The 9,988-nt window shown below is 46.1% G+C and overlaps 1 protein-coding gene across 3 annotated transcripts in view; it reads right to left on the reverse strand.

The window, feature by feature from the left end:
• LOC144785991 (uncharacterized) overlaps positions 1 to 5,618 on the reverse strand; it is a 324,665-nt gene extending 319,047 nt beyond the window's left edge. For all 3 annotated transcript variants that reach the window (XM_078664896.1, XM_078664895.1, XM_078664897.1), the window contains exon 1: positions 5,487 to 5,618. The gene's annotated coding sequence lies outside the window, so the exon portion shown is untranslated. The remainder of the gene's footprint in view (positions 1 to 5,486) is intronic.
• Between the last annotated feature and the right edge of the window lie 4,370 nt (positions 5,619 to 9,988).

Below are 9,988 nucleotides of genomic sequence, written 5' to 3' on the forward strand. Positions count from 1 at the left end.
ATGAGGTCCTTTAAAACCTTGAATATAAGTTTCGAAGGGTTGGGGCTATTCAGAAACTCTTGAGCATAATAGGCTGCGCGGGTTCGGCATACCGCTCTATGATAGATCTTCGTTTTAACGAAGTAGCAAGCCTTGAGCTCAGGATCAAACTATTTTCTCCATAGCCTTTCAGCCTGCCTGCAGGCTCTTTTAAGGGACACTAAGGTACTGTCGTACCAAGGACTATGCTCTTTTGAGCACTGTTTAGACCATACCAGAGGGATCAAGGAATCAAGGGCGCGGGAAATCCACGCACAAAAGGAATCATATCCGCAATCAACATTGGTGACAGGGCCCAGGGGGACTTTCTCCAACAAATGATAGAAGCCCTCCAATTTTAGTTTGTTCCAATGTCGTTTAAGAATTGTTCTGTCCTGAGATATGAAAGGAGATTCCGACATGGGAAGAATCATTTTCACCAGCATATGGTCGTTCCAAATCATCTGGATAGGACAGAGTACTCTAATTCCCTCTAAGTTGGTAAAGAACGGGTCGAGTATGTGACCGTCTCGATGAGTGGGGGAGGTCACCAGCTGGGAGAACTGCAAGGCCTCTAAATCAGCCAAGAAACTCCGGATAGAGGACAAGGACAGACAGTCAAGATGGAGGTTGAGGTCACCGAGGACATTAAAATTCGCACATCCTAGTGCCTCCGTACTGATTAAATCCGGGAGAGCAGCCCTAAAGGCAGCATCGCAACCCGGAGGGCGGTATATTAAAAGGCCAGAGAAGGAGAAGTGGTGGTTAAACGAAATTCTAAAAAATGCACATTCACACCCTGGAAGTTTAAGGGCTTTCCATTCACATGGATAATACAACTTAACGGCCATCGCAATTCCCCCTCCTCTAGTATCCCGGTTAAGAGTAAAGATAGCATAGTCAGGGGGAAGGGCCAAGTTAAGTATGGAAGAATCCGAATCCTGCAGCCAAGTTTCGGTCAGAAACAGCACATCAGGGGACTCTTTTTTAAGAAGATCATATATCTCCTGATAGTGTTTTACCAGTGATCTGACATTCAAGTTCCAGATGTTTAGATCACGCACTCCTGGCATATGTTTCTGCCGAGATGGCAAATCCAAGGATCGAATGCGCGAGGGGGTGTCCAATGCCCAACCACCACAAGAACAGCGATATGGACCACATGTCGGGGCCACTGGTGGAAGATTACAGGCAGTGATCAGTCCCCGAATGGCCAGCAAATCTTCCCTTTGATACCTGATCATAGGCGATGTCATGATGAGGAGGAAGAAGCATAGAGTCCCGCCGCGGCCCGCGCTTCCTTAGCGCTGACGGGCAGGACTCTGGCACAACTCAGGCGCCGCGAAGGCGCGCCCGCTGCGCGTTGAGGGGAGCTTTAAATAGGCGTCCCTCCACTCAGCCGGAGCGCTAGACCGCTCGTCAATGTCACCCACTGAGAGTGCACACCACTCCAAGATGGCGCCAAAAGAAAATCCCACCCCAGGAACCGGACCCGCTGAACAGCGGTGGGGAGCCCATTACAGTGCGGGTAAGGGGGGTACAGTGAGTCCCATTAAAACCAGGGGAAAATGCAACTAAAAATAACACAGATAGTCAAAAGGTCGGATTAAAAATAGTAACGCGGCACTTAAGGTGCAGAGCGTGATGCAGCGCGGGTACCTTCTCAAGGCAGTCCACAGGGTAGGTCGCCTTAAATAGGCGTCCCTCCACTCAGCCGGAGCGCTAGACCGCTCGTCAATGTCACCCACTGAGAGTGCACACCACAAGGGGAAACTTTGAGCATTTGTTTTGTGTGCACACGAGTTTTTTTTCTTCAAATTACTGTTTTAATATTTGAAATTTAACTCATACAAATTGCTTGGGGGTCCCCGGCTTCCAGTGGTGACTCAATGGGGGTCCTCAGGAGTCAAACGTTTGGGAACCACTGCTCTACACAGCACTCTTTCTAACTCCGCTTGTGCTTTAGCCACCAGGGCTAATGGGGTACATGCCTGGGCATCACACCTTTTCACTGCATGTGATGGAAGAATTACAGTAGCACCCTCTCTGCAAGGCATGGCTCGCTAATAGCAACTGTTGTGTTCAGGGTGGGCCTTTAGCACAGTAGCACTGGCATACAGAGGCAGGGTTGCAGTCCCCGAAAAATATTACCAGACCTACAGATCTAGTGACTTGAATAATCTACTCAACCCAAATGTAATGCACTTGATCCTTAAACCGGTCTTAAAACGTGTGATCCTAGGCAAACGTTTTATTTCACCAAGTCGCCTTTTTCTTCATTATCACATATAAGAGCACCATCAAATATGTGCTTTCAGAATGTCTGCGATACAAAACTCTTGTTTGATTTAATAGACTAAACTTTAGCTACATGTGTAATAAGAATCTAGCCCACATGTAGGGTACAGATTACCCCGGACTTTCCTCTTAATTCACTAATAGCATTGTCATCAGGGTTGGAGCAAGCAGGTTTTTCAGTTCTTGTTTAAAGTCTCTCACTTTTAATAAACATATTACTAAAGCATTCTGTAGCAGCACACTGACATTTACAAACAGCACATTTCCGATTGAAACAGCCACAATCTTTCCCACTCACATGCAGTTTTACTGATAGAACTATAGAGTGTACAATGTGCCATATCGGGTTTCGGCCAATATTTAACACTTTCACATCACCAAATAAAGTGTTCTGGTTTGTTATTATCCTACGAAAATCATTTCCATCACAAATCAGAATTACAAAAAAAAAAAAGCTTTCCTAACTGCCGATGTATAATGGAACAGTTGTACAGTTCATTAGCAAGCTATGTAAATGTTGTGTGTTAGAAGAAAAACTGACTTTCTACAGCCTTTATTTTACACTCCCTGCACCCCATCCCAAATGCTAGACAGTTCACTTTACAAAATCGTCTAAAGACAGACACAGATATCCACGATAAAATGAGCTGCAATTTGTAAAAAAGGCATAGGCTGGCATATGACCTTTGTCTTTGAACATGCAGCAAACGACACAGGATTTAAAAAAAATAATAATAATAAAGGATTTAAAGGCATCTATATTCCTTATTCATTTTCTGATTGAACAGAACACCTATTATTTGCCAGATCGGGGGACAGTGGGCACTAAAAAAAAAAAGCACACCCTGGTAAAATCTGACTCGCTAGACCAGGTGGATTTTTCAAAGCTTGGGTTGGACTGACACAAAAGAGGCCAAGGTTGGGATGGGACACAAAATAGACCCAGGTACCAAAATAAAAGTGGCCTTCGTTAGCGACTCAAATAGCTAAAAAGAAGCGGCCCACATCTGCAAATCAGAGCAGTTTTGATCTTGTACAGGCACGTGTATAAGTGATTTGCAAGGTTTGGGAGACTGCAAGGTTTAGGACTTGCTGCAGGCTGTGTTTGGGGTATTAACATGGAAATCAGCCAAAAAAACGTCCCAAGAAGACTAAAACAGGCCTAGAAAAAGGTCCATGTACTGACCTGCCAAAGCAACACTTCTGGCACAGCCAGATTGCCATACAAGTATGTAAAAACCACAGAGGTAATCCATAGACCAAAGTAGGGCCACGAGAACAGTATATACACAACAACGTCCAACCATCACGGTTATACCACTTACTTACTCCCAGAGGTCTTTAGTGTGTAGGTGCATATCGAACATGTGCTGCTAGTATACAGAAGTAATGGCAAATGAGCAACCCAATATACCCTTGAGGGTTTGGGCAAAGGATATGGTAGGGTAGGAATACCTTCAAGGGGTTTTGTTATTATACAATTCACATAGAATTTCAACAATATTTGAGGTCCTTATATGTATAAGACCAATAGTGCAAAGCAACAATCTCAAATTTTTATGCAATTTATATAGGTCACTACAAGTGATCCAAAAGAGAAGAGAGGGAGAAGGTGTGTATGAAAAAGTTTGTATTTAATACTCCAAAAATAAATTGTTTTTTTATAGTGTTGTCATGATAGACATGCCCAGCTTGTGATGGAAAGTTGATATAAATGCATAATTTTCTGAAATTTAGATGTATTGTGTAACAAAGTTCCGCAACAACGCTTACATAGATGTATAAATTGCTGGCTCAATGTACATTTGAACTCAGTTAGACGTCGAATGATTGTCTTTAAACATAGAGGGGGATGGTGTGATATGTATAGAAGAGTAGTTAAAATTATTTTTATCCCAGTATAGGCGATTGAGATTGTTTTTTAATTACAACTCTGTCTTTTCAGGGTTTTTCCAGATATGATTTATATGTCCTGAGGATGGTCTCTTCAACTCAAGACTAGAGACCGAAACGTCGACATATACGCTTTGTCTGTTTAAATAATTGATCAACTGTGAAGAAGCGGACAAGCGCTTACAATTGTTATAGAGAGTTTTTGTTTGATTGTCATTCTTGAATCATTTTCTCCTATAACATTGTTATATTTCTGTACCCTTTTAAAAAAAACAATTTATTTTTGGAGCATCAAATACGAACTTTTTCATACACACCTTCTCCCTCTCTTCTGGATTACTTGTAGTGACCTATATAAATTGCATAAAAATTTGAGATTGCTGCTTTGCACTATTGGTCTTATACATATAAGGACCTCAAATATTGTTGAAATTCTATGTGAATTGTATAATAACAAAACCCCTTGAAGGTATTCCTACCCTACCGTATACAGAAGTAGCATTTAAAAATACTTTTCTCTGCTCAGGTCAGAAGGAAACTGTTGCGGGTTAACTTGTATCCCAAATAAAATCTTTGTTTTAAGTGACATTTGGTCATATAAATACATATATTGGCCACCCCAACGCTGTACAGTGGAGTGCATGGAGCTGCCTGCAGCAGTCTCCTTCCGAGCTGAGCAAATAAGTGATTTCAAACACTATTTCTATAGACTGCCAGGACGTGTGTTAATTCTGCAGGTATGTACTAAAGAACTGTGTGAGTAAGGAAGTCGCATGACAGTTTCACTCTAAAAACAAGTACAGGGTAAGAGAAATATTTTTGAATGAAAAGTGGGTGGAATGGCGCCAAATGGTGTTTCGGGAGAAGGTCTAACAGGACCCAGCCCTGTTTATTATGTTACTTGGAGTCCCGCCCGTCCGGAGCAGGAAAAGCGGCGCATCCAAGCCAGGGAAACCGAGTAAGGCACTTCCAGGGGCCGGTCGCGTAAAACGCCGCCCGAACATCCTGTCACTCTGGAATCTCTCCGCCAACTTCATCACAATGCAACGCAGCAACTGTGGAATCCCTTAAAGAGCACCACAAATCTCTACAAAAGGGACCCGCTCACCAACCCTCCCATATGTTATTCTCTATCTATTCACCCCAATACATCCACTTAAACAACGGTTCGACAATTAAGCGCCAAAACAGTGACAACGTCAAATTTACTGTCAGTACTCAGCCAAAATTAAGCGCCATGGGTATCAGGGCCTCGCAGCTCTGTTGACAGGTCTTACCTCCTAACTCCCGCCGGTGACTCTTAAAAATCCTATCACCGAGTCTGCATTGATTTCGACTATAGTGTACTTCATAAATTGACGGCAGGGAAGGCCAATCAAACAGTACAACTGACGTGATAAGAGACTAATAATAGGAGCGGCGCTGTCTCTCCACCCTATAATTGGTTAGAAACAGAAAATAGCCCGCCCCGGAAACGCTGCCCAGCTGCTCCGGAAGTGATCATCTCGGAAGTGGCTGCTCTAGCCGCACGCGGAATCTTCAATTCCAGGCTGCCTCGTCGGTCGCCCCTGGTGATGGGGGGCGTGGTGCCCGGCAGATTTATCGGGCTGGGGGAGAGCTTCGGGTGGAGCCGATGTTTATTTGCCGTCTCGCTTTCCAGGGGCTTTCGTATGGGCGGGGTAGAGAGCAGGCTCTGACCATTGAGACAATTTTGGTTTCACTTTCTCCTAGCCTGAGCCTCTAGGTCATTTTATTGCCGTGTGGGGATAGATGATGTTGGGCGTGCAGGCGCTTCGTAGCCGCATCGGGTTAATACTTACCAGAAGAAGATTCCGTTACGTTTCCAGAATGAGTCTGCTATGTTTTTGCACACTGGCCCAGACATTCTTGACCGGCTGATGGGCTGCTTGTTGCCATGGTAGACGAATTAGAACATTAGTTTTATTTATTTATGCATTTTTATATAGCGCGGGCTTTACCCGAAGATGTCAGAGCGCTTTACAATAGGAACAGAACTGATACATGAGAACATTACATGTGAACAAAATACAAAAGCAAACGTTACATTAAATGAAGCAAAATTGACAATTGTGAGCCAGCAAAATACAAGAGGTAAATGACAATCGTGTGCCAACAAAATACAAGAGGTAGCAAACGGTGCATTACAAAAGTGACAATCGTGAGCCAACAAAATACAAGAGGTAGCAAACGGTGCATTACAGGAGGAAAAAGTGACGTGTGCCGGTTACAAAAGCGTACAAAATAAACATAAAGGTATAATACTGCAATATAAGGAGGACACTCGAGCACAAGAACAAACGTTACATAGGCACTGGTGGCACTTGTGCAGGTATCGAAAGCAACCAAATGTAAGAGGTAGAAAACAGTGTGTTACAAGAGAAAGTGACGGGTGCATGTTACACACGAGTACAAAACATAGGTAGAAGGATAATACTGCAAAAAATGGCAGTGTAAAATAGTGCGTTTTTATTTTTTAGCCCAGGGTTCTCCAACCTTTTCTGTAATAAAAGCTAACTATGTTGAATGAAAATCATCCAGAGCTACTGATATTATTCAGTGTAATAGTGATTACGTCCTGCAAGTTTACATTATTGGCCACATATACAAGATTACCAGTTGTGAACACTAGTGAGCCACCCGGCCACTCCAATACACTTGCACAGTCAACGCCCTGGTCAGCTGACTTCCATCTACGTACTCATTAGTAAAAATGTATTCCATTCCAGACAGAAAAAAAATAATCTTTGCATGGGTCGTTGGGTGAATTAAAATCCCAATCGTCACCAATATGTAATGAGTCAGGAGACATTACATATACAAGAAATGTATGTTTATTCCATTAAAGTAATTCCCCCACAATTAAGAGTGTCCTGGCAGTCCGGAGTCCGTTCAGCAACTGAAGTAATTGAACGAACCTCGGACACAAGAACACTCCATTAGTCAAAGCAAAACATTACATCACCTTAATAACATTCTACAAGCCCCCGTTCTACCATGAGCATTACAAAGCATTACATCACCACTACAGCCGGGCTCGGACCAGGAGTATAAATAAATGGCGACGTCAGCGCACATGGCTGACGGCGCGGACCGAGTAACTGAGTGGCCGTGTCTCCCTTAGTGCCTCCCAAGCAGTACCCCCAGTTGTAGCCCCCTCAGGCCCTGGCGTAACACCTGCCCCCATCTGTACTCACCACCATCACATTGGCGACGAGGAGTGGTGTTTGGACCGCACGCGCCCACCTCTCGCAACGCAGGTCGGTGTTGGTGGCAGGCGCGAGAGCCGGTGCTGGTGATCTTCCGCAGCTGCCTGCTGCGAGTGTCGTCCGGAGGCTGTGGGGGACCATAGAGCGCGGTAAGGTGACCGCGCGCAGCGGACCTGCTGGAGCGGTGGAGGTGTGGGCCATATTTGAGGCCTAGGGCGGTGCAGCCAATAGGAGATGCGTGCGCAGCCATCTTCCTTGCGTGCATGTGCAGAGGTTATGGAGCGCCGTCGGTGCGCTCGGACAGCGTGCCGCAGTACCGGCTTGTGCAGTAGGCCCAGATTGGGGTAGGGCGAAGTCACGTTGCCCCTGCTGACGGGGCGAGCTGTCTGGACGGGGGGAGCAAGCAGAGCCCTATACCTGCCTACTGAGGTGCCCCATGACTGCCTAAAGTGCCAGAAGGGATCGTCACGTGGTGCATAACTGAGGGCTGAAGGTGCCTGCAGGGACAGCAATGTCTGTTGGTGGCGACAGCAGCGGTGGGTGCCAGAGGTGACTAGCGAGGGGTCGCGCAAGCCAGGCAAGGCGCAGCAAGAAACCAGAGCCCACCATGACTACACCGCAGGCAGCAGCGCTCACCCAGGACGCGGGAGCAGCAGGGAGCAGACCTGGACCCCGTATGACAGTGAAGGATCTCCTGAAATTTAGCCAGCTGGCAGACCCGGCGACGGCGGCACCGCTGTGGTGCAAGTGGATAGGCAAGTTGGAGACAGACAATGCAGTGAAGCGTTCCACTATGCTCTTGATGGGGGGAGATGAACTATACGACCTCTTCCAGGACCTCCCGGACAAGGAGGACAGCAACTACTATGAGAAGGCCGTCAGGGCCCTTAACCAGCATTTTGATCCGCAGGTCAATCCAGATTTTGAACATTTCAAACTCTGCCAGGCTAAACAGAGGGAGGAAGAGTCCATAGACATGTTCTTTGCACGTCTGCTGGATGCTGGCAAGCTCCTGCGTGGGGCTTAACCAGCAGTTCGAGACAAGGGCGCAACTCATAGTGGGGTGCAAATATTTAGAACTTCGGAAGCTGATATTACGACAGCCAGGAATTTCTCTGGATGACATCTTGGTCCTTGGGAGGTCCCACGAGCTGGTGGATGTAAGGGCTGGCGAGATGGAGTCAGCATTGGCTAAAAGGTCTACAAATCCACAACCACTGTATCCTAATCCCATCTAGGGGGAAAGAGTGGAGGCTATGAGGAAGACATACAGTAGGGGAGCCAGTACCACTGCAGGCAATGAGGAGTGCCAGAAAAAGCAAGGGTGCAGAAACTGCGGACTAGTGGATCACTCCCAGAGGGGATGTCCGGCTCAAATTTGGACACTTCGCGAAAATGTGCCAGAGCACGGCAAGATCTGGAGCGGGTCGGCCCAAAGGCCCGAGGTTCCAACGCAGCGCTAAAGCCACCCAGGAGGTGGAGGAACTGGACAGCAGTGGAGAACCGAGAACCGCAGCCTTAAGGCCCGGTGGCGCAGGGTACGCCTAAAATCCCCGGGATTCACCTGCCTTGTCAAATACAGAGACACGGACTCTTCGTCTGGCGTAGAAGATGGTATTTATTAGCTGCAGCTAGTACAGTGGTCTTAGAAGTCGTCAGTATAACGAGGTTCAAAAGAGACTGCCACTTAACTCCGTGGCGCACAGGTTTATATATGGTATAATACAATGCAAAATACGATCACACAAGAGCAGGAGACATAAACAAATGTTACAAACAATGCCTTAAGCCCAAAGTAACTCAAGTTTCCCGGTTGTGTTTGTTACTCGACCCCTTGTGTAAATTATCGAGTGAATCCACACAATTCAATTTACAAGCAGAGAAAACACAGCTGTATGTGTTAGAAGAACAGTCGTGAAACAGGAGAATACATGAGACATGTAGCGAAGGACAGCAGATAAGATAACCTGGAGGAAAGAATGGTGTGAGCCAACAAATAGTCCGGACGGGGATTTTATCAGCTCAGACAGGAATTAGTGTACTCGGCCAGACCCTGACACTCATAGGTAAACATAAGCAGAGAAGCCACCTGACACGTGAAGGTGCAGAAAAACGACAAAAACATCGCGTTCGCCGTGCTGCCTGAGTGAGGGCAACACAAGATGGCGGCGATTACAAAATGGAGGCTGAGCACGAACGAATTCGTAATTTACAGAACCTCAGGCCCTCCTTTTGCCATTACTGAGGCAAAAAACAAACCAACTCACGCTAATCTGAGTCGGAATCAGCATCGATGTTCATAAAGTCCTCAAGCTGTTGCTGCACCATCATCCTAATGTTCTCTGTCCTCTGAGTTGCAGGACGTGGGACGCATACAGTAGCCAATAGGCCACATACTGCGGGACCACATTGAACACACAGACAACAAGAAAATATGATGGCCAAAATTGCTCCCAGGAATGTCAAAATCTTCCATCCCCACGTCGACAGCATTCTCCAAAACCATCCCATAAAAGACCAATCTCCTTCATCCTGATGAATCGACTCGGAGA

Source organism: Lissotriton helveticus, chromosome 10, assembly GCF_964261635.1.
Source record: "Lissotriton helveticus chromosome 10, aLisHel1.1, whole genome shotgun sequence".
Taxonomy (NCBI): Eukaryota; Metazoa; Chordata; class Amphibia; order Caudata; family Salamandridae; genus Lissotriton; species Lissotriton helveticus.